The 25,808-nt window shown below is 41.7% G+C and overlaps 1 protein-coding gene across 1 annotated transcript in view; it reads left to right on the plus strand.

The window, feature by feature from the left end:
- The window catches only part of LOC307186477 (zinc finger MYM-type protein 6-like), a 1,023,730-nt gene that overhangs the window by 225,060 nt on the left and 772,862 nt on the right, over positions 1-25,808 (plus strand). Inside the window, exon 2 of the mRNA XM_079921634.1 lies at positions 16,161-16,373. The gene's annotated coding sequence lies outside the window, so the exon portion shown is untranslated. The remainder of the gene's footprint in view (positions 1-16,160; positions 16,374-25,808) is intronic.

The raw sequence follows: 25,808 nt of genomic DNA on the forward strand, positions 1-25,808 counted from the left end.
GTCTCATTCTTTGTTGATGTAGTTGAAGGGGCCCGGGGAAGCAAAGGGGGGCCAAGTATGGGATTTGGGCCTATTGATATAGGAGCAGGAGTCTCAATCTTTAGCTTAAGGGTCATTAATATTCCTAAATCATATCCCCTCATGTAAAATCTAACGCCCCAAGAATGACCATTTATCCATTTTTTATCTCTTTTTCCGGGATTACTAAAGGAAATTTTAAGGGGATGACACCATCCTGAACATTTACTCCGGTGTCCGGTATCCTCATTATGAGAATAATTAGCCGTTACAGTAATAAAATCCCAAGTTGAGGTGGGTTTCCAATTAGTATCCCCGGTAGTTTCACATCCCCAGCTTTTGCAATAAAAGTTTTCAGTTCCACCACATTTATAATTCAGAGATCAAGGGCGGTGGAACCCGGGGCATACGTAGAAAGTGAGGATACCAAGCATCATTCTTTTGCCTGCATTTTTGCAACCCGGCCCAAACCAATCAGTTTCCGAAACTTTGGAAGGGGCAGTGTTCATATCATGAGAATCTTCTGTATCCCAATAAGGTGCTCCTGTAGCCAATTTACAAACATCAGGAAAAAGATCTGGCCACCAGGTCCAGGGGGGTGCAGTATGACTAATGGACCAGGTTACATCTCCAGTCTGAGAAATTACCTGCCAAGTTAAACGTTGGGGGAGGTGAGGGCTAAAATCACTTACAGTCAGTAAAGGCAGTAAAACCAAAATTATAAGTCTTAGGTTCGTAGAAGCTTGAGTTTGAGCGGGTTGTCTGTTCTTTGGGCCCGCCATCCTGATGATGCCGTCGCTGGTGCAGCCTTCACATGTGAAGCATGGATCCAGGCAGCGATGCCGTCCACTTTTATGGCCGTTGGGGTGGTGAGGAGGACGGTGTATGGTCCTTTCCATCGAGGTTCCAACGTCTGGGTTCGATGCCGACGGACGTATACGGAGTCTCCGACTTGGAAAGGATGAGTTTCTCCCGGTGTTCCCGGTTGGTAGGCCTTGGCGAGTTGGGACCATATTTCTTTCTGGACCAATTGGAGTCCCAGTAGCCTAGCATATAAGTCAGTGTTATTTTGACAATCAGGTTTTATTTCTTTTCCTAAAGTGAGGAGGGGAGGCGGGGCACCATATAATATTTCAAAAGGAGTAAGATGGTATCGGGAAGGTGTATTTCTAACCCGGAATAGGGCCAAAGGAAGGAGCACCGTCCAATCGGTACCGCCAGTCTCCAAGGACAATTTAGTTAGGGTCTCTTTTAGAGTCCTATTCATTCTTTCTACCTGACCTAAACTTTGGGGTCTATAGGCACAATGTAATTTCCAATCAGTCCCCAAATATCTGGCCACATCCTGACTTACCTGGGCGACGAAGGCTGGACCATTATCAGACCCTATTACCTTTGATGCTCCAAATCGAGGAAAAATTTCTTCTAAAATCTTCTTGGCTACTACAGCAGCTGTTTCTTTCTTTGTTGGGAAAGCCTCTATCCATCCTGAAAAAGTGTCTACAAAAACTAAAAGGTATTTATTACCGTACCTTCCAGGACGCACTTCGGTAAAGTCCACTTCCCAGTAAGTTCCTGGGCGGTCCCCCCGGAGTCTCTTTCCAGTTTCAAGTTTCCCTTTGTGAGCATTTACCTGTTGACATGGGACGCATTCCTGCACAATTTGTTCAGCTAATTTTGTCATTCCAGGGGTTTCGTACCCGGCTTTTTGTAACAAGGCTACCATCTTTTTAGTCCCCAAATGTGTCCATCTGTGCATCTGTTGTAACATGGATTCTGCTTGCTGAGGGGACAAAGTTCCTTTTGTTGTGGCTGGGATGATTTCTTCATCGCGGCCTGGTTTTTCAGGAACTTTATCTGACAGTCCTAAAATGACTTCTCCCGATGCTATTTCTCGGGCCACTTGGTCAGCCATATTATTTCCCCTAATTATTGGGGTATTTCCTTTTTGATGTCCAGGGCAGTGGATGATACTGACTTTAGTAGGAAGCATGAGTGCAGTCAACAAAGCCACGATTTCGTCTTTGTTTTTAATTTCTTTGCCACCTGAAGTTAGTAGCCCTCTCTGTTGGTAAATGGCACCGTGGATATGAGCGGTAGCAAACGCATATCTACTGTCTGTGTAGATGTTTACTTTTTTATTCTCTGCCATCTCTAATGCCCTCGTCAGGGCAATTAATTCAGCTCGTTGGGCTGAGGTCCCTTGTGGTAGTGCCGCTGCCCATATGACTTGTTTTCCGTCTACCACGGCTGCCCCAGTTCGACGCTTACCTTCCTCCAGGAAACTGCTCCCATCCGTGAACCAGGTGAAATCAGCATCAGGGAGGGGCAGGTCCATCAGATCTGGCCTACTGCCGTGTGCTGCGGCTAGTACTTCCTGACAATCATGTATGATGGTGGAGCCTTCCAAGTCAGGATCAGGTAGCAAGGTGGCTGGATTGAGTCCTGTGGCTGGAGCAAACTTGATGCGATCTGAGTTTAGCAACAGGGTTTGGTAATGGGTCATCCTGGCATTAGTTAGCCACCTATCCGGTGGCTGACGGACTACATTTTCCAGGGCATGAGGAGCTGTTATCGTTAGATTTTGTCCTAAAGTTAGTTTGTCAGCATCTTTGACTAGAACGGCCACTGCAGCGATTATCTTTAAACAGGTGGGCCATCCTGATGCCACAGGGTCCAATTTTTTTGACAAATAAGCAACTGGGCGATTCCAGGGACCCAATTTCTGAGTCAATACTCCTTTTGCAATGCCCTTATTTTCGGCCACATATAAATGAAAAGGTTTGGTTACATCTGGCAGTCCTAGGGCTGGAGCTGAAAGTAAAGCTCGTTTGATTTGGTCAAAAGCCCGTTGTTCCTTATCGCCCCAAACGAAAGGAGTGCTGTTTTTGGTTAGGGGGTACAATGGGGCTGCCAGCTCAGCAAACCCTGGAATCCATAGTCTACAGAATCCGGCCATCCCCCCAAATTCTCTAACCTGCCTGGCGTTTTTGGGAGCCGGAATTTGGGCCACCGTATCCTTTCTGCTCTCCGTGAGCCATCTTTGCCCCCCTTTTAATAGATACCCCAGGTAACTGACCTGTTGTTGGCATATTTGTGCTTTCTTGGCTGAGGCTCTATATCCCAGGGTTCCAAGTTCCGTTAACAGTTTTTCAGTACCCTTGATACAATCTTCTTGGGTCTCAGCAGCTAATAAAATATCATCAACGTATTGGAGTAATGTTACCTGGGGATTTGATTCTCTATATAATGCCAAATCCTGATGGAGGGCTTCATCAAAGATGGTCGGGGAGTTCTTAAATCCCTGAGGTAGCCGTGTCCATGTCAGCTGACCAGACATTCCCGATGTTGGATCTTTCCATTCGAAGGCAAAGTAGGGTTGGCTCAGGGGAGAGAGTCTTAAACAGAAAAAAGCATCTTTAAGGTCCAAAACAGTATACCACGTATGTTGAGGTGGAAGAGTGCTCAGGAGGTTGTAAGGGTTTGGAACTGTGGGGTGGAGGTCTGCCACCCGTTTGTTTACCTCTACCGAAAAATTATGGGCTCTGGCCCGAACTTCGGTCCAATAGCTTAGGGTAAGGGAAAGAGGAGTCGTCATAGTTTGTCCCATTGTCGTCCGTCAGAGAAGAAGAATAGACCACAATACAGAAACAGTTAAAACTCCACGAAACACATATACGTATGGGCCACCGCGAGCTCGCTTCAAAACCAAAACTTCTTCAGATGGCAGTTATCACCAAGGGAACTGCCGAAACCGAGTGAAGGGGAGACAGAGTTTGCCTCTCCTTCCAGATTAGCCACCAGGGCGTCCCCTAGGGCTCATGGACGCCGGCTATTAGCACGTCTGCCTAGCCAGAGGTCCGATACAGATTCCATAATAAGCCGATTCTTACGGCTTTCCTCCGATAATGGCCCACAAAGAACAAGGGACAAACAGACAATCAAGCTCGAGCTTACCTGGTACCTCCAACTCCCGATGTTCTTGTGGTCCGGGGCGAGTGGAATCCCAGACGAGCCCCCAAATGTTAGACCTGCGCGGTCTCCTAGGAGTTTCGACTCGCCCAGGAAACAACAAGAGTCGGAAGTCGATGCAAAACGCAAGAGGTTTATTGAAGGCCGGTGCACCGGGGTTCCTTGGTCCTCACGCAGGAGGTCGAAGAAGGAACCCTTTTGGGCGCGAATATGTCAGTTTTATAGGTTCCCACTTCCCCGTATGTAAATTATAGATTTGGTTGTGTTCTCCTGCTGATTGGTCCCGGCTTAGGCTCGGACCAGAGTGGGAACTTGTCCCCAGCTGCCTGATTGGTCTTTGACAGACACCTTTTTTACATTTTGTTATCTCCCTCCTTCTCGGAAGGGGGCCGGACATCCTGGAAATTCACCCATTGTCTAAGAAGCCCCTATTGTCTGGAGAGTTCTTAATCATTAGCTGGAACAATGTCCCTCGAGTCCCACAACTATATATCTCCCTATAGAGAGAGTGTGTATATCTCTCTCTACACACACACACACACACACACACACACACACACACACACACACACAAAAGCAGCCCTCTGTATCTGCTGGTTCTGCATCTGTGGATTCAACCAACTGCTAAAAAGCTAAAAAGCAAAATTTGAATTTATGTGCCAGCAACTATTTACATATCATTTACATTAAATTTACAACTAGTTACATAACATTTACACTGTATTAGGTATTATAAGTAATCCAGAGATAACTTTAAGTATATGGGAAGATGTGCATAGGTTATCTGCAAACCGTATGCCATTTCATATAAGGGACTTGAGCATCCTGGGACTTGGGTATCTGTGGAGGTCCTGGAACCCACCCCCCAGAGATACCAAAGGATGCCCCCCCACCTCTCTCTATATATGAAAACATTCCCAATATGAAAACTTCTATGTCTTTTGCAGCACCCTTGGAAGTTTAATATAGTTTATGCTGTATTTTCTTTTTGACTTTTCCTTTCCTCCTTTCTTTTCCTCTTTTCCCTTCTTCTCCCTACCTTCTCTCTTTGCCTCTTCTTTTTGCGGGGATAAACATCCTGGAATTCTGGTAAGCAAAAATTTCCAGCTAATTACATTTCATTTCTCTAAGAGAGGTATTTATTATATGGTGTGTGCTGTTTCATCAGCTTATTTAACCATAGATTTTTTTTTGAGGGGACATTTTGTGGAAATAATTTTATATGGAAAAAAATTGGGACACTCTGCTCTATTTTAATAAATTCATTCTCTTTTTTTGCTTTTAAGGTATTTTTCAATAATAAAAGCAAAGTAAGTGCTCATTATAAATGACAATTTTACAAATGTATAAAGTTAAAGAGTTACAGTTCTCTTACATTTCAACTAAAGGGGTGCTCCATGAGGGGAGGAACCATGTCTGTCTGATTCACTGTTTTATCCTTTCATCCAGCACATTGCTGGGTACTGAGTAGGCCCTGAATAAATATGTGTTGCATTTTATAAATTTGTACACACATATAATGCATATCTGTTAATCAGAAGCTAAAATATATTTGCAACTATTCTGCATTTAAATGTCATATAGTTCTTATTCAGTGACTCACAATGAATTCATAGTCAGTCTATGTAATGTGAAAGTCCCTGCCTAACAGCAGATGTAATCCAAGGCTTTAGACTGAATTATTGCAAGAATTTATGAATATATTCTCAGAAGCAATGGGCTGCTCAGAATCCCCCTCCCCATAAAATAGAATCCCTAATGTAGGGACCCAGGATTCTATTTTCTGCAACAGTCTTAAGTGCACCTATTTCTCTGCATCATTCATGCCACAGGCAGTGAAGAATATTAGAGACTTTGAAATCACAGACCTGAATAATTGCTATTCTGTCTATAGGGGGAATCAGTGTTGGCAGCTGCCTTCTAATTTAAAACCACATTACCCTGTATACTGTCTGTGACAGGTCATAATTTAAATTTATTTTGATAACTAGTTCTTTAAATTTGAAAATAAATTCATGGAAGCTATTAAATGTTCGAATAGCATGGAAGAGAATACAATAAAAACAAGTCTAGAGACCCCTACCCACCTAGCCCACCCTTTCCAGAGGCAAATGCTCTAACAGTTTCCTTCCAAAATTTTTTTGATCACAGATTTAGCTTCCAAGATTGTTTTCTGGGAGAGAGTTAAACAGAGACATACAGAGAAAACACATAACAGGAGATCATTAAAAAAAAGAAGAAAAAAGAAAATGGAGCCCTCTAGTTTCCATATATCAAGTTGGGAAATAGAGATTAAAATACATACACTCATTTGTACTCCAGGCCTCCTGCTTTCTGTATTCTCCATGGGGATGTTGAGAATCCCAGCCTATCTTTTGTGAATGAGAACTCATGGGATGGGTGGTTTCTTGTCTATTGCCCTGGTGGTCTGTCATTTGATCACCCCTCCAGAGACTGAGTCATGTTAAAAAAAATTCCGGGCTTCCCTGGTGGCGCAGTGGTTGGGAGTCCGCCTGCCGATTCAGGGGACGCGGGTTCGTGCCCCGGTCCGGGAGGATCCCGCGTGCCGCGGAGTGGCTGGTTCCGTGAGCCATGGTCGCTGAGCCTGCGCGTCCGGAGCCTGTGCTCTGCAACGGGAGAGGCCACAATGGTGAGAGGCCCGCGTACCGCAAAAAAAAAAAAAAAAAAAAAAAAAAATTCCCTACCTCACTGGTAACTGTCTTGTTTCATATGGATAAAGGATGTTCTCAGTATGATAATGGCAGGTGGGGTGATACGGATTTGGAACTGGACAAGTGTGTGTGTGTGCTTTCTTTAAACGAGTGGTTCACAATGGAAGCAATTTTGTCTCTCCAGGGGCATTTGGCAATGTGTCTGGAAACATTGTTGATTGTCATGACGGGGTGGGTGAGTACTGCTGGCACCTAGTGGGTAGAGGCCAGGGATGCTGCAACATCCTACGAGGCATAGGACAGCCTCTCACAGCACAGAATTATCTGGTCCAGAATGCAATACTGCTAAGGTTGAGGAACTCTAAATTAGCTGTTTTGCCATTTGTTCTTTTGGGGACAATGATTTTCATTCGGAGAAACAACTCAAAATAAGCAATAACGTCAACAGCAATAAAATCCTATGCAGTTTTCCACTGGGTTTACAGTTCAGGTTCTTGAACCTTGGAACATAATGGAAGAATTTGGGGTCTTACTAGTTCATCCAGAAAATACTTTTTTCATAGCATTATCTACCCTTAGCCTTTTCTCTTTCTCTCTTTCTAAATAACCTTTCTGATTATATTGCCAATGGGAAAAAAGCAACATATTGCAGGGAGATGAAACTTGAATAGCAGGGAATAATATCAAATAAATATTCTATATCTGTTTGAAAAATACTAAAAAAATAGATAGCAAGCCCCATGTTCATTTTCCTTTGCTGAGTTTTATTACCAGCTATTCTTTATCTGGTTGTGACCAGAATCTTTACACAGATACCCTCTTTCAGTTAAGTGGTGCTATATAAATCCCTTTCAGGGGGTGAAGCCTGACAACTGTGTTCTGGTGGGTTAATTATATTTAATCTGCTCATTTCTGAATGTCATCACAGATTAAAGCATGTGAAAAATTAAATAATGTGAGATTGCATTGACTCTGGGTTAGAAGATTCTTGACCCATAGTAAATCCTGCCTTTGCTTCATTTTGGAGCATTTTGTTGGCATAGAGGAAAATGTGAAATATTGAACACTTAAAGTTGTCTTAATGAAGGGAATTAGATTGTTGGATCTGCAGTAAGGTGGTTTAGAGGGTGTGGAATACATCCCCTTGAGTTGTTGATGAGGAAGTGGAGACTCCAACAGGTAAGTGGCTTGGCCTGGGTCACAGGTCATGGTGATCCTGAGGCTAGAGTCCAGCCCCGCCCTCCCCCCCCCCCCCCCCCAATCTGAGTCCACTGCTCTTTTGGCACTATTTCTGTGCAGGAGTTCATAATTATCACCATGTGACCAGAGCTGCCCAAAGTGAAATATGCCAAGGTCAGACCATAATATCTTGTATGTGTTCATCACTTTAGATTATTCAGGCTACTTTCACATATATTATCTCATGTCAGAAACAACCTTATTACATAAATAGAACAAGAATTATCTCAGTTGATCAGAAGAAATAGAGATGTTAAGTAACTTATGTGAAGTTAAATAACAATAAGAAATAGACGCAGATGTCCCAGTTCAGGACTCTCCTCTCCAGTTCCCTGCAGGTTTACTGTAGAGGTAAACAGTTCTGCACTGGTGTAAAAATAGCTGCTCTCTATTGGTTGCTTACTGTGTGTCTGGTACTGTGCGAAGTGTATGCATCAGCCCATTTATCCCACACAATAGCTCTAAGAGGTTGGTATGATTTTTAATATTATTTGTGTGATGAATAAACTGAGGTTTAGTGAGGTTTTGTAACCTGCTTAAGTTTGCACTATCAGTAAGTTTAGACTAAGATCTGTTCCAATCCAGAGGCCATACATTAACAATTATACTGTTCTACCAGCATTGTTCAGTATGGTTTTTCTATGGCTATTTTGTGACCAGTACAATTTCTTGATTGGAATAGCTATTGCACATCTAATTTTATGCATTGATATTCTGATTTTTTAAAAAAAATAGACTTTTTCACCCTTATTTGTAGCTGATGTTGGGGAGAATGGAGACAATAGGTTAAGGTAATTTTCTCTCTTTCTCCTCCGTATTTACCCAATACCTCCTATCCGATTTTCCTCCCTCAGCATACCTGCATTTACACATTCGATCTAACCTACCCACTGCAGATAGAGCAGGCTTTCTAGGAAAGAAATCTGGTTGTGTCACTACTTAGGAGCCTTTAATGGATCACCCATAACGTAAAACACAAGATATTCTAAGATCTGTTCCCTGCTTTATAATGCAATTTTGTCTCTTGCCAATCTACCACAGACTCTGCTCTAGCCATCCTGAAGTTTGGTTAGTTTCCCAGTGACACATGCTGCTTCATGTGTGTGCATTTTCCTGTTCTTCAGATGACATCTCCACACTGCTACCTGCTTCCTTCCCAGCCCCAATCTGGCCCTTATTTAATTCTTTTTGTTTAAAACTCCCTTCAAGAATATTGCTTCTGAGCTCCCAAAACAGTCAAAACATGGTTCTATCATGGCCCCTATCACTGTCATTGATAACTGACTTTCCTTCTCGACTATTTTATGAGCTATTTGGTAGAAGGCACCATTTTTTATGTGTCTTTATTTCCCCAATGCTTAGCTCAGTTCCTGGCATATAATGGCAAGCCAATAAAGTTGAATGAGCATGGTAATATCACAAGAATTTGGGGATTGAGTAGATATGGAAAGTAAAGGAGAGAGAAGAGTGAAAGATGATTCCAAGATATCTCCTTTGGGTAACTGGGAAGATCTTTATGATATTAACTGGAACAGGAGACTTAAGAGAACGATAATGAATCTGGTTGTGAGAAGGAAAGTTGGTAAACTTGGGTTTGCTCATGACCAAAGAATAGCAATCTTCAACCAACTAAATAATATGTAACTAGCAGAGTAGTTAGAAATTTAGGTTTTGGGACAAAAAACTTGAAAAGGCTCTGTTATCCTTTGTAACTGTAAAATAAATAGACCTTAAGTGCCTCTTCAATGCATGTGTTTATGCAAATGAAAGAGTGGGCTGACTTCCTTGCTCAGACTGCAGGTTTTCTTCTATTACCTTTTTGATATTGCTCATGCAGAAGTAGAAATTGACTCTACACTTATGAGCAACTGTTCTGCAGCAAGTGAGTACACTTTATGAGTTTGGCTGAAATGGAATGCTGTGTACAAATGGAATGTTTTTTGGTAGCTAAATGGCTCTTAATAACATTGTGTAAATATCATTCATTGAATTAGCGAACTAGGAGTAGTTTGCTTTAAGATGCTTATGCCTTTAGTTTATAAGCCTTATTATTTAAGCAGAAAATTTGTTTATGCAACTGGACTTTCTATTCTCAAAGTCTGAGTTGGGGACCCAGTGTAGACTGGAAACGAAGAACAGAGAATAGAGTCCTGTGGTGAATAAACTCGCTTTGTAAGAATTATACAGATAAAGCAGAAGGGCAGATAGTATACAGTTAGTGATTTTGCTTTTTCTGGAATGGACCTGCCTAGTTACTTCACTACTATTTTATCTCCGACATGCATGCATACCTTTTGGCAAAGTGTAGCCATTATGATTTTTAGTTCCACAAGGATTTTGAAAATACAGAATGCCTCTCTGGCAGAGGGGCTAGTTAGCAGAACTTAGAATTCTCTTAACAGAGAACTTACTGTGCATGCAGTTTAAATAGAAGAAAGGTAAGCTCATTGCTGGGAAGTAGAACTCTGTCAGGCAAGTGCTGGACAGCAACAATATTTTTGCTTTCCCAGGTCTTCCTGGGAGCACTTCACTGAGAAATCACATATGAGTATTCTGAAGTAGGGCATGTGTCTGTTGTGGGCTGAATCATGTCCTTGCCACAAGTTATCTGTTGAAGTCCTGACTTTCAAAATGTGACTGTGTTTGGAGATAGGGTGGTTACAGAGGGAATTAGGTTAAAATAAGGTCCTTAGGGTGGGCTTTAATCCGATAGAAGAGGACATTTGGACACAGACACACATAGAGGGAAGACTGTGTAAAGATACAGGGTGAAGCCAAGGAGAGAGGCCTGGAACAGATCCCTCCCTCACAGCCCTCACAAGGGTTCAAACTGAAGACAGTTTCATCTTGAACTCCTAGTCTCCAGAACTGTGAGAAGATAAGTTTGTCTTGTTTAAGCCACCCAGTGGTACCTTGTTGTGGTAGCCCTAGCACACTAAAACAGGGTCTTCTCATCTTTGCATCCTCAGGCCTTAGTGTGTGGCCCGGGATATAGGAAGTTCTCAATAAGCATATTTGTATCAAAGGAGTAGAAAAAGGTCATTCTTGTCTTTGTAAAAGGATTAGCACAACTTGGAGGAATGTGCATAATCCACAAGCTATTATCCATTTAAAAAAATTCACCAATCAGCCAACAGATACCACAGCTTTAGGTGTTTGGTCTTATAGTGGGTCCTGTGTGTTGGTTGTGCTCAGAAGAGTGGGCATCAGCCCTGCTTTCAAAGAGCTCATTGCCTGGGTTTCTTCATCCTGGAAAAGACTTAATGAACAGTCTCATGGTAGCCTCATCTGCAAAGGTGGTCCTCCCTCTTTATTCCCTAGCTCTGTCTGTATCAATAATGGTACTTTTTTTTGGTGGTGTGGGGGTCATCAGTCATTTAAATTATAGCCCCATAAACACATACATTCAAATTTTCCTGCCAGTAGGTAGAGAAGTAGGCTGGCATAATTGGGGATTGTTTTTGGCCTGGGTTCCAGGCCAATGATCAAATGATCATTAGTGTCCACTGGGATGTAAGTATCCACTATACATTTGTCAGTATCATTTTAGTGTTCTTTATTTAGACTTGCAGCAAAAGAGAATATTTACCCTGTGCATGAACTTTAACTGAATTTTCTATGGAGTTGAATCGAGCATGAAATACACAAGGCTGAGTTTAAGTTGGACCGAAAATCTTTTCTCACTTTGAGAGCTGGTAAATTCTCTCTAGCCATCCCTGGATACATCGACATTTCAGTCCTGCTTTCTGGGAATGAGAATTATTCTTCAGTGCAACATTCTCTATGTAGCACATATTTTGGTGACCCTTTATAGCTGCTGCAACAACCCAAGGCAGTGAATGTAATTGTGCTGAGGCATACTACCTCCTTGTTTTCATCAGTGTTCCTCTTTTGATCCACTTTCTCCTGTTCTTTTCTTACGAATGTTGTGTGTAGAGTGGGTAGATGTTGAGAGGGCTTGGAACTTCTTAATGGCTTTACAATTTCCCAACTTACCTGTTTCTTAACTCTGTTCTTTCTTTGTGTCTCTGTGACTCTTATCCTAAGCATATTCACTGAAGGATGTTCTCTGCTCCGTGCCCTGCTGCTGTGTGCCCTGACACTGCCACTTCTCCACACTGCCATTCCAGCCCTCCGTTTTGGGAGTTTAGCCTTGTCTGCTTCATCATCAGCCGTTTCCTTTCCTTGTATGCTCTGCATTTCCTTTCTTTGTGTTGCCTGTTACCACACTCTGTTTACATTCTCTGGACTTGCCTGCCCTCTAACATATGATTTAGCTCACTCTAGAGGCCTGGGCATTGGATAACTGGTTTCACATACTCTGTGGTCCCACTTATTTACTTGTTTCTTTTATAAGTAAAACAGAAGCTTATCTTTTGCTTAGGCAACTTCACTCTTGAAATGGGAAAAGATCTACTTTGTGGCAGCACCTGCCAGGAAAATTATCTTCTCAACCCACAAAAAAAAAAAACCTTTTATGGTGTTCCCACATTTTCAAGAATACCTGTGGTTGATAGATATCAAATCACACAGAAGATTAATCTAACATGTTTCTAGACCTGCATTTTCCAATGTGTGTTCCCAGAAGCATTAGTTCTGTAATTTTTTTCCTTAAAAATTATAATCACAGATAATCTCATGTCATTCTCCTCTCTCATTCACCTCACTCCTGCTCCATGAACACAGAGACTATGCCCATCTTGTTCTGATGAATGCATAGTACCTAACACAGAGCCTGGTGAGTAATAAATATGCAATAAAAGCTCATTACATGAGAATTCATACATAAAGAAATGAACAATAGCCCTGTGAAGTACACAGGCTTTTCAAAGAGGCCAAGATTATTTGCTAATATCACACACCTGTTAAATGATGAGCAAACTAGAGTTTAAGCCTTTGTGATTGAAAGTTTAGGGTCCAATCATGTTCATTGATTGGCTGTCTCCCTCTCCTGCCACGTACTTCTGTTGAGAAAATTACTAAATAATGGGGAAAAAACTGAGAATAGTCATGGAGCATGAACTGCACAAATAATAGATAAATTTGTTATTTTTTGTACATGAGAAATGAGCAGACCAAATATAATGTCTGTGAAGTATGTAAAAAACAGATTGGAGAAGGCCTTGAATGTTAGGGTAAAAAAATCCAAACTTTATTTGGGAGGTAATGATCTGCCTTTGAAGGTTTTGGAACAGAGAAATGGTATTTATAAAACAGAACTTTGCAGTGAAGAATGTGAGGATGTTGTTTCAAAGGGGAATGGAAGGGATGTCCACTGAGGGATATACTGCTGTTTGATTATGTGGTTGGTCACATCATATCCTTCTTGTTCTTGGTGTTAAAATGATGAAAGAAGGAGAGTCCAGAACAAGAAGAGCATGATCCGTATTCTTCTAGTCCTCTTGTGACTTCCTAAGGTTGTCTCATAACCTCTCTGGGTTTTTCCAGCCAGTCAGGTAAACAGTTCGTACTGGATAATCTCTTAGCTTCTCGTTCTAGCACTGGTGAAAGTGCTAAGCACATAGCATGCACTAAAGAAATATTTATTTGTTAAATGAATTAGTGAAGAAGTGAATGAATCTGACTATGACTATGTGATACATTTTCCACCTTTTAATATTTATAGTTCCTTGCAGAAGTCGTGAAATTTCAGAAAAGTACGAAGAAGGAAACAAAAGTCACACATAACCCCATCATCCTGAGACAACCATGATGAACATTCTCATGCATCTCCCTTCCATCCTTCTTTCTCTGTCTTATTTCTTCCACCGTACCTTTGTAAAAATGTTTGTTATGAATTTCTTGGGGGTGATTAATATATTCTCTATGTGAAACATTTGGAAACTCCAAGAAGAAGAAAATATTTCTTTAGAATAAAAAAATGTATATAATCACAGTAATATGTCCCTTTTGCCCCCACCAGGATGCTGCGGGTGGTGGGAGCTAGTCACAGAGCTCTCACCGCTGCCCCTCACTGCTGACCACATGCCCCGTCTCTCCATCACAATGTGCCTGAGAGGCCCATTGAAGGAGGCGACAAGTACACCTAACCATCTGCCTTTCCCTAAGATGTCACCAAACCCTGCATCTTCTTTTTTCTCAATCACTTCAAGCCTCCCAAGCCTGCCAGTCCATCTTGCAGCCCAAGACCCTTATTCTCATGGATTAAATGTGACGACATTCGCTGATAAGCCACAGTCTCCCTCCCTTCCCAGCTCTTCCATTGCACGTTCTGCAATCATGGAGTGTGTACAAATCAGGAGAGACTAGGTTTTACTGTGGTGACAAATCAAACACACATACACGCAGACACACACACTCACACCCAGAAACACCACTGGCCCTCACAAAACAAAAGCTCATTTCTCACTTAATCTTTATGGTCAACATTGGTTGGCAAGGAGTCCATTCTACATAGTCACCCAGAGAAGCAGCTGACAGAGGCTCCAGTCTCTTATCAAAAACATCTGGCAATAAAGCCTTCTTGGCGGCCTCAGAAGAGTAAGAGTGAAATGAGAGAATTGCACATGGGCTTTTCACTGCCTCAGCCCAAAAGTAACATGGGTCATGTCTCACATTTCTTTGCCAGAAATATTCAGATGTCCCTGCTTAAGTAGAATGGGGTTGAGAAGTCCTGTCTTCCAAGTGGCTGAAAGGGGAGGTGAATGATATTTCTGATCACCAGTAAAAACTATCTCAGTCTGTAATTTAAAAAAAATACCCCATCTTCAATCTCTTCTCTTAAATTTCTCTTCAACTTCTTGTACTAAGAGAATCTGGCTTTTCCTAAAGCTTTTTCTCCTGTACCCCATATACTCCTGGACTTGTAGGCAAAGTAATGTATTCTTTGCTCACTGTTTATTCTTCCAGAATGTGGCTCTCCCTTGCTTTCCTTGCTTCTTCCCACAAATCTCAGTTCCTTTAAAACACATGCCGTCTGACCGGACCATCTGATACCCTTCCTTGTTGCAGCCATCAGCTGTCCTCTGGTCACCTTGCCTCCTGTTCTCCCTCCCACCTGTCCCACTCTCCCTCCCTACACCTCCCACACACAAACACAGGTTCATGGAAGATTTTAGCACTTTCTCTACTTTGGTTTACTGTATTTTTCTCCTTTATGGATTCTGTCATCAAGCTTGGTGATTTCAGTATCCACAAGGATAATTCATTCTGTGCCTTATTCTTGACTGCTTCATCCCCAACTGTTTTGTCTTTTCCTCACCTCTGACATCTATTTTCTTTTCTTTTCTTTTCTTTTTTTTTTGTGGTATGCGGGCCTCTCACTGTTGTGGCCTCTCCCGTTGCGGAGCACAGGCTCTGGACGCGCAGGCTCAGCGGCCATGGCTCACGGGCCCAGCCACTCCGCGGCATGTGGGATCCTCCTGGACCGGGGCACGAACCCACGTCCCCCACATCAGCAGGCAGACTGTCAGCCACTGCGCCACCAGGGAAGCCCTGACATCTATTTTCTTGATCACACTCTAGGCCTTTGCTTCCCAAACCTCAATTTTGTGCATCTTATTTCCTGGACGTCGCTTTGTTTTTCCATTTCAATCCCCTTGTTATGGGCTGAATTGTGTTCCTCTAAAGTGCTGACTCTGAAGTCCCAATCCCCAGTACTCAGAATCTGACAGTATTTGGAGATAGGTCTACAAAGGTGATTACAGAGGTGATTAAGTGTAAATGAGGTCATTAAGGTGGGACTAATTCAATAGACTGGTGTTCTTATAAGAAGAGGAAATTTGGACACAGACACACAGAGGGAAGACCCTGAGAAGATACAGGGAGAGAGGATGGTGATCTATAAGTTAAAGAGAGAAGACTTCGTAGAAACCTGATCTTGTACTTTCAGCCTCCAGAATTGTGAGAAAATAAATTTCTCTTGTTTTAGTTACTCAGTCTGTGGTATTTAGTTATGGTAGCCCATGTTGACTAACATAGCTCGCTGATAGCACCGTGCTCTCACATCTTCCCTCAGATCGGATTTCATGGCCCCACATCATAATCATGGCCTCTCTACACTTTTGTTTTTGTGGTGCCTCATCTTTTTGTTATATTTTATAAGTCCTGCTTGGACTTATAATTGGACTCTGATTAGATCCCGCTCTCCACTTGGATAAAGCCCGTGGCCAAACAGCTGAGCACGGCTAAAGGAAAACAACACTCATTTAGTACCTATGGGAGCATCTCACATTCAACATTTACTCTCTTCTTCCCGAGAAGACTGTTTTTTTTGGTTTTTTTTTGTTTTTTTTGTAGTACGCGGGCCTCTCACTGTTGTGGCCTCTCCCGTTGCGGAGCACAGGCTCCGGATGCACAGGCTCAGCGGCCATGGCTCACGGGCCCAGCCTGTCTGCGGCATGTGGGATCTTCCTGGACCGGGGCACGAACCCGCGTCCCCTGCATCGGCAGGCGGACTCTCAACCACTGCGCCACCAGGGAAGCCCCGAGAAGACTGTTTTACAGCATCAGGTTAGTCCTCATACTTGCACTCCCCTTTACAGTCTCAGCCAATGATCTGCCTCGTGATTTAGGGCCAGAATAGTGGTAACCAAAACAGTACCCCCGATCCTCCCTCAGCAAGTATACCAGCTTCACATACTCTGTAGTCTTATCTGTGAAAATGGGTTCCTGCAACTGTCCCCTTTCTCTCCTGCATCAATGCCCTTCCCTCCTTTCTGCAGGATCATTCCTATCAGCATGTCTGTATGCCCTAATACTTTATTACAGTAGGCTTTGCTGGTTTGTGGTTACAAGCCCTGAAATCTTAATGTACAGAACAGTGATTTATTTCTTGCTTATACAGCATTAAGCAGGTGCTGGATGACTCTTTAGAGCAGCTCTCCCCTATGAGAGTGACACAGGGATTCTGGTTCCTTCAACTTGTGAGGTCAATACATGGCTCTAGGGTCCCCATGGCCAGGAAAAGAGAGTGGAAGGTGGCATAAACAGAGTTGGAAAAAGAAGCTTTGAAGAACAACATATAAATTTTTTTTTAAGGGAAAGCTGTTTTAGAGATAAACATTTAAAAATCCAAGATATTTTAAATTTAACTGTTTACTATCCACTATGTGAGATTTCACCTACCACTGATAAATAAAATAAGGATGATGATCTCCTTTGCATGCAGTAGACACATGAATGGGATTTTCTCTTTCATTGTGTGTGTGTGTGTGTGTGTGTGTGTGTGTGTGTGTGTGTTCTCCATAGAATCTATAGCAGTATACTCATCTTATTCTTGGGAGAGCAAAGGTGATTTCATTCAGTAAATATGCAATTGAGAGGGAGGGATTGTTCATCTGGGTTAAATTTTCTTTTCAGACTCTGCAGAATCAGGCATAAAAATCATCTGAATTCATGTATGAAAGGAAACTATTTGCTGTCCATATTGTCAGAGTGAGGGCAATGTATTTGTTTATGCTTGTGCATACCTGCTTGGGGTTTTTAATAGGCATTCATGTCACTCCAGACTAACCTTTGGTTTTAAGAACCCAGCTGCATGTTTATAAATATGTCCTTCAAAATTGACAGAACTAACAAAGAAGCATATGGTATATGATTTCCTTTTGTTACATAATAAACCACTCCAGAACTTACTGGCTTAAGACACTTGTTTATTTTGTTCATGATTCTGTGGGTTCGTTTGTTCTTTTGGTCTCACTGGACTAAGTTACGTGTCTGCAAGCAGTTGTCTTTCAGCTAGGTAGCTCTGCTTCTGAGGGTTGGCTGGCTGTAGACTGGGTGGCAGTGGAGATGGCTAAGCCAGCGTCTCTCATCCGCCTGCAGTACAGCCCAGGTGTGTTCACACAGAAGTAGGCAGGATCCCAAGAAAGAGTGGAAGAATGTAGGGCGCTTCGACTCAAGGCATGGAACTGATACACTCTGAGCTCTGCCACATTCTATTGGCCAGACGAAGCACAATGTCAGGCCGTATTCAAGGAGTGACGGAATAGATTCCAACTTTTTTGTGGCAAGAGCTGCAAAGTCAAATGCAAACGGATATAGGAAAAGGAAGAGAAATGATTTATGGCCACTTAGTAACCTACCACATCGGACAGGCACTTGAGAAGTGCAGCACGAGATCTTTGAAATCTGTTCCTTCACCTAGTACTAGCCAGCGAGGAAAACAAAGGTCAGAAATAACTGTTTGAAAACAAGGCTTCCTAAATATTTCTCCATTGCTTGCCCAGTTCTGCTGTCACTATTAAATACAGAACTTTAAGAAAATAGTCATTCTTTTAAAACTAAAAGCTTCAGTTTTTGAGCTCATTTATTTTCCTGTGGAAATAGTTTTTCTGAACGAGGAAGTGTGTTGGCTGCACTGAGAAGGACCAACATCTTGTCCCCATGGTAACAAAATTTTGAATTCTCCAAGTGTTCGCCACGTGGTGTTTTGAAACCCAATAGCCACATAGTACTGCATTATATAACGTGACGACGGAATCTACACACACTGCACGTACAGGGACAGTGAGTGGGCTCATAGGTGCAATTTGGTATCAGATCAGAATTATGGCCTATGAAATAATAAGAATATGGTTATATTGCTGAAAATAATAATAATAAAAGTAATCTTTCTTGTAGGAGATACTTGGATAACTCTGTTATCTTAGAAAAGTACTCCTTTCAGCAACATAGGAATAGACTGCATTTTAACGCTTTTAAGTACATTGTAGGCATCAAGCTTACATGCTCATGTGCAAATACACAGGAACATACACACACATGTGCATGTGCATAACTGTTGAGCTCTGAATTTAAACAAAAGTGCAGCAACTGTAACAGGCCTGCTATTAGTTACTGGAGTATTTGAAATGATGACTCTTGTCCTGACTTACTATATTCTTTTAAAGAAGATGTTTAAGAAGTATAATGTCTGAGTCATAAGATATTTGTGTGGGTGGTTGCTTTTCCATGGTAATTGTTCACTCTCCTAAACCCCTATCTTAGTAAGTGTCACTAGGGCTTTTAAAAATTAGAATTTAGATTCAAATCAAGCTATATCTCTATGTAGTGATTTGGGGTATATAAATGATAGATTTAATATCTGTGTCTATGACTTTTGTTAAGCTGCATAGGAACCATGAAAGAACAGATTTCTGCTCACTGTGGTAGCTGAATGGCTGCTGTTGCTGCTAGGACTGTAAAGCAATTTTCTATTGTAAAACCCATGGTAATAGAATGCAGGGAAGGTGGATTCCTAGGGGGATTGAGGAGGGGATGCATGTGGGATGTTTTTGAATGAGTCACTGGACAGGATTGGAAGCATTCTTCAGATTAGAGATAAGAACTAGTGCTTGGAAAAGCAGACATGGGCTTTGAACTGAGAAGAGAGAGGTCTTCGGGACCCTAGGAGGGATCCTGGGATGATGTCTTCCATCTGAAGGGAATACAGAAAGTTTGGAACCTAGATCCTGATACTAACTGCAAATAGTAGGTTAATAAGACAGGCCTGTCATCAGCTGGTGTAATGATTAAAGAACTCAATGGAAGCAACATGTTTTAAAAACTGTAAAGCAATGCACGAAGCTCTTTCCTCTTCACTGGGGGCCCACAGAGGGAGAAGTGAGTTAGAAGGTAGGTGGAGTGTTAAAAAAGAAAACACTGTTGATATGCACTTTCCTTCCCCAAACTGCAGAAGGGCCGGCTCCCATAGGGCTTGGAAATACAGGTCTGAAGAGGGAATACTGAGTGGAAGAAGGGGGATCTATGTACCTTCTCAGTGTGCCTCTCAGGTCACTTGGCAACTGGATGTTGGTTATCTTAGGAGAGGGAGTTTATGCTCAGGAAAGATCTCCCTTGTACTTGGATTCCTTGGGTCCTCATTTGTAATCCATCCTACATAATCTTCTGAGTTTCTATCCACCATATGTCATTTATTTGTCTATCCACCATATGTCATTTATCCACCATTTATTCCTCACAATCACTCTAGGATGAATATATTTATGGGTTGCCCTCCCCAAATTCAAAAATCCAGAAAGCTCTAAATTGGAAAGTTCTTTTTGTAATTTTGGTGACAACACCTAACTTGAACTGCCAGAAAACTGTTAATAAATTTTATTTTTCTCATCTAGTAGATTACTGATACTTCATTTTTCTGAAGGAATATCAATATGTTTGCTTACTAATTGCTGTCCCAAACATTGTGAGTCTGGGACATTATAAAAAATTCTGAAATCTGATCCCAAGGATATCAGGTAAGAGACTGCGGACATGTATTATCTCTAGACTAAAGATTGAAACTGAGGTCCAATGAGGCTAACTGCTTGGTTTAAGGTCACATAACCAGGAAACAATGGATTTCAACTCAGGTATATTGGAATGGTGGTTTCTTTTTCAACCAAACTGTAACCAGTTTCAGTGAATTCTTTGTTTTTGAGTCAGAGAGTTATTTTGATGCACCACTTTTAAAAGAATAATGAAAAATGTCTTTGAGAGCTGCAGCCTTAGGCAAGCACTCACCATCGATCCATCACTCACACTGTAAAGACGGAGAAACCTTCCATTGTTCTTTTAGCTTGCAGAAGCCTGTTCATTCCATACGCCTTTCTCTCTAGCATTAGTCCCTGGATGACGTACTGGCTTCCTGTCATCTTAAGCTGAATATCTTCTTAGCAACACAAATAAAACATGGTGAGGACAAAGCAAGTTCCAAACACAATCCCTGGGCCCTCAGTATGTGAAATCTAAACCTTGTGATCATTGTCAGTCTTTCCAGACCTCGTTCTTCATCTCAGTCTGTTTCTATGTTCTCTTTTCTTCGTTTTACACACTCCATGAAAGAGGGTTATACGATGCCATCTCTACTCTTTACCTGCTTCCTTTTAAAGGGCTGAGTTTTCCTTTTCTCCCAATCATTTGCCAATTTTGGTAGATCAGGTGATTTAGTTGATTTAGTGGTGCATAGTCAGGATTCCATGATTATGGTTGTATTTATTTTAGAAATGGAAAAGTGTGTGAGGCAGATGTCATCTGTCTTAGTCAGCTTGGGCCGCTGTAACAAAATACAATAGACTGGATGGTTTAAACCACAGACATTTTTCACAGTTCTGGCTGCTGGGAAGACCGGTATCAAGGTGCCCGAAGATTTGGCTCTTGGTGAGGATCTTCTTCCTGGTTTGCCTTAGTCCCAGGGCCATCTTCTCGCTGTGCTCATGTGGTGGAGAGACAGAGAGAGCTCTGGTCTCTCTCTTTTTCTTATAAGGACACTAATCCTGTCATGGGGCCCCCACCCTCATGACCTCATCTCCAAAGGTCCCACCTCCAAATACCATTACACTGGACTTAACGGCTTCAACATATGAATTTGGGGGGACACAATTCAGTTCATAAAATCATCTATTTACTATAACACATTCTTTTAATATTTAAAAATTCTACATAAATGTATACATAGCATTGGATTGGTAAGCAAAATGTTAGATTCTGGTTCCTGCTTTGCTATTGGAAGAAAAAAAAAAACACCTTAATACAATATACCCCAGTTAAAATAATTTTGTCAAGTCTGAACACTATGTTACATGTATAACAGAGCAACACAAAAGTAATAATATCTCTAAAGTATACTACAAAGACTTTTTTGTAACTTCACTTTTTCTTACTAGTTAGTGATTTATCCATCTTTTCTGAATTGCTACAAGTAAACATTTTCCTAGTTTCACAGATTTTGGAGTCATTTTTTCAGCTTCTGCTCAATGGATATTTCTATGGTAGATAATAATTGCCTTTTGATCTCCCCCTCTCTATCTCTCTCTCTCTTTTTTTTTTTTGGCCACGCTGTGTGGCTTGCAGGATCTTAGTTCCCTGACTTGAACCTGGGCCTCAGCAAAGCTCCAAGTCCTAACCCCTGGACCACCAGGGAATTCTCTGCTCTCGTTTTCTTTTGCTCCCTTTTTAGGTAGCTCTGACTTTGCTCTTTTGGGGGAGAATTGATAGTGATAGCGCAGTGGCTATAAGTGTTTAAAAACAAGTGAGATGAAAGTCCTATATTTTCAGAATATAATTTCTATACAATTTGCAGTTTCAAAATTGAACATTGACATGATCCCCTTTCTAAAACAAAAAAAGGTATAAAATTCCCAGTGCATGTGTTTAAAAAAATTCTTTCATTTCATAGCTGGCAAAAATCATGCCAGATATTTAATTTTTTTTTTTTTTTGCTAAAAGACTGTTCTAAAGTAGCCCTGACTAAAAAAAAAAAAAAAAAGTGGTTCTGAAGAACCTAGGGGCAGGACAGGAATAAAGACAAGAATGGACTTGAGGACATGGGGAGGGGGAAGGGTAAGCTGGGACGAAGTGAGAGAGTGGCATGGACTTATATATACTACCAAATGTAAAATAGATAGCTTGTGGGAAGCAGCTGCTTCCCAGGGAGATCAGCTGGGTGCTTTGTGACCACCTAGAGGGGTGGGATAGGGAGGGTGGGAGGGAGACGCAAGAGGGAGGGGATATGGGGATATATGTATACATATAGCTTTGTCGTACAGCAGAAACTAACACAACATTGTAAAGCAGTTATACTCCAATAAAGATGTTAAAAAAATAAATAAATAAAGTAGCCCTGAATATGTCTTTTCAAAGTGTATAAAGAAATAAAACTGTCATCTATTGGGGTTCGGTGTGACTTTGTCCTTTGTCTTTTCTGTCACACTAGCCTGCAATCGTTTGCTTTAGCTTGGCCCACTTTTCAGAGATGTGATTGTGTGGGTTTCAGGGCGCTGTCAGCTCTCCTTTCCCCAGATGCTGTGGGCCAGCTCGAGGCCTCCGGACACCTCTGACAGAGGCAAGTCCCAAAGTCGATAACTCTGAAGAGGCTGCTGATCGCAGGACGGATGACAAGATGTGCTGAGCCTTTGGGACAGACATGGCAGGACGTTACTATTAAAAGACATACCTGCTGTTGAAGGAGGGGAGGGAAGCAGATGTGAGGGCAAGATTCAGGTGACAACCTGGGCACTGCAGAGATACAGGAGGTTATGGAGGAGGGAGAAACGTAAGTTGGCATCTGGCAGTATGTGCAGAGGCGAGACCTGAGTGTGGGCAGTGGAAATGGCAGCTTTCAAAGATTTCTGACCTTCTGCCTGCCAACTTGGAATTAGATTTCTTGATGGAGGGGGAGGAGGAGGGAAGGGGTGAAAAAGGCAGATGCCAAGAGAGATTATTGACCTGGCAACCAGACAAAAGGCTACTGTGGCTGGCACGCAAGGCAGAGAAGGGCAGAGTGGTGTAGCTCATAGGTGTAATCCAAAGGGCTGAGTGCCAGAGTTTCAGCTGCTAGAGAGTAGCCTGAGGTGGCCTCTTCTGTTGACAGGAGAAAATAATCAGTACAGCAATAAAAGAAAGAAAAGTGAAATTTAATATCTTTGGATAATTTTTAGGGTTGGCATTCAGAAGTGTATTCAGCTACCTTTATCCTATCTGAGAAGCATAACCTCTTGCAGCCAGATTGATAATGCTTAAAAAAAAAAAAAATCCCAGTAATACTGCTGCCACCTTTCCAATTCCAAGACCGAGGTGGTATGATTTGACTACCGGCTTCTCATTCCCCAGCAGTGAATATTAAGTGACTTTTCCAAATGTTGACCCAGAAAAATATTTTCTTGGAGACAGGACTCACTGATTCCATTGGAATACAGTTTTGTTGCCACATAAATCAGGAAACTTTAAATGTAGCTTCATAGTTCCCAGGTTTTGCTCTCAGCTCTCACTGAGCTTTTCTGTCTCACCCTCCTATATCACTGTGTGCCACTAGATGTCACTGTTACCCGTGCCTTTGGGTGACAGAAACAGAGCAATCCGTCTGCCGTTTTGTGCAGGGGGAAGAATCTTCAGAAGTGGAGGATAATGCTATGTGGATTTCAATACAAAGACCTCTTTACTTGGCATTTTTCATTGAAAAACAGACACTCTGTATATTGCGTTATTTGGTTGCTATTTCCCTTTGTGCTTTTGAAAAGGAGAAAATGAATTAAGTGCAGTTCTTCCCACAAATGCACCTTCCCCTATATCCTTACTAATTCTTAATTCTCCCTTAATATATAGTTTTCAGCTTTATAATATGAGGACTATTCGTTAGCAGATTTGGAAAATTGCTGTTATTCTGTCTAACCTTGTTTTTTCCCTTTAGAACACTTCCACAGTAGTGACACTATACTGGTTCACTTGTCCTTTGTCTATCACCCCAAGTTGACTGTTAGCTCCCCAAGAAAAAGTGCTGTATCTTTTTTACTCATTGATATACTCCCTAGCATCTAGCACAGTAACTTGCATGTAATAATGCTAAAATAAATGATGGTTTGATGAATGAATACTTGAGAAGAAACAGGTGCTATATAATGTCATTGTGAAGAGAGAGAACTGTCTAGGGCCTGACTTCCCTGAGTGCAGATCCTTTCCCAGGTGTGTGACTTGCCTAAGTCATTATTCATTCTGTGCTCAAGTCCTTCACTTGTAAAATGAGGGTGATAATAGTAACAACCACATAAGGTGGTTTTGAGGATGAAGTATTTTTTAATGTTTTAATATATGTCAACATTCCTGGCACAGAGCAAGGACGAGGTATTAGCTAGAGGAGGTAGAAGCAGATCATTGTCATGCGGACCTACAGAAAGAGAGCTGGGTGAGGGAGGGATCCTGTCTGTGGAGTTGACAACCTCAGGCCAGAGGGCTGCACGCAGGGCAGGGGAGGGGACAGGGAGCAGTTGCTCAATCAGAGAGAAAGCCTGGAGCAGGAGGCAATCTGCATTCTGTACGAAAGATAGCTCCAGGAAGGGTGCTGTCAAGTGGAGGTGCCATGAAAGGCAACGCAGCCATTGCCAGATTTTGCCTGCCGCCTGCAGGAACTGTCTGTCGTTGGCAGGGACCAAACTGCTCCTGATTTTGGCAGGGATTCATGAAGCTGATAATTTGGAGTTTGTTTTTCTCAATGAAAAAAAAAAACTTGAATTAACGATCTTAAAAGAGGAGAAATGTGCATGCTTGCTGACCTGTGGTTTGCAAATTGCTTATAATTCTATTACTGTCTGCCACCAAAATATCTCAGCCTGACAAGATCAGAACTACTGTCATCCTTTTACATTTAATTTTAATGTACACGAAATAATGTTCTTCTGCTCCATTTCTTCCAGTTCTTTTCTTCTCCTCCCGTTCATTTTTCCTTATCATTTCAAAGTTACTTCTCTCAGCAATGTCATCTTCTTCTGCTGTAATGTGCTTCACCTTTATACATCTAATAAACGCATTATTTTCAAGTTTATGTCCTCTGTGGTCACACTTATAGGCTGTAGAATTGAACTTAGAAAAAAATAATAAGCTGACTTTGTAACAGAGATGATTTCGCTCTTGTTAACAATCATTTTGGCTGGCATTTCTTTATTTTGGAAACCTTTATTTTGAATTTAATTTAGAAATTCAGGGGGCACTAGAGTGCACATGAATGACTCTTTCTTCCTCCCCTCCTTTCTGCCTCTCTTTCCCCACATCTCTTTCCTTCTTTCCTTTTCCATGCCTTTACAATACACCTATAACATGAAGAAAATTTTTAAAATTTTATGGCTATTGGTTTGTATCTTTTCTAGACCTTAGATTTATTACTAACAGATTTTTAAACAGTTTTCTATACAAAAATGTTTGCTTTGACACAAGACCTTGCACTGGGGAATAACTTTACTATAAATATGCAATGTACAGCTTTAGGGATAGGCGTTTGGTTTCTTTTTCAGCTCAACAAGTAAGCATTTACTAGCCACCACATTTAGAGACCTAACACTATCCTGGATGAATCATAAACCTGCTCTAATTTGGTAATTCTTTATGTACTTGCACGGGAGCTACAGATATTTTATCATAATACATTGCCTTCATAATTATTCTGCTTTGGAATACAGAAACACCCAGTGCTCTGAT

Source organism: Stenella coeruleoalba, assembly GCF_951394435.1.
Source record: "Stenella coeruleoalba genome assembly, chromosome: 5".
Taxonomy (NCBI): domain Eukaryota; kingdom Metazoa; phylum Chordata; class Mammalia; order Artiodactyla; family Delphinidae; genus Stenella; species Stenella coeruleoalba.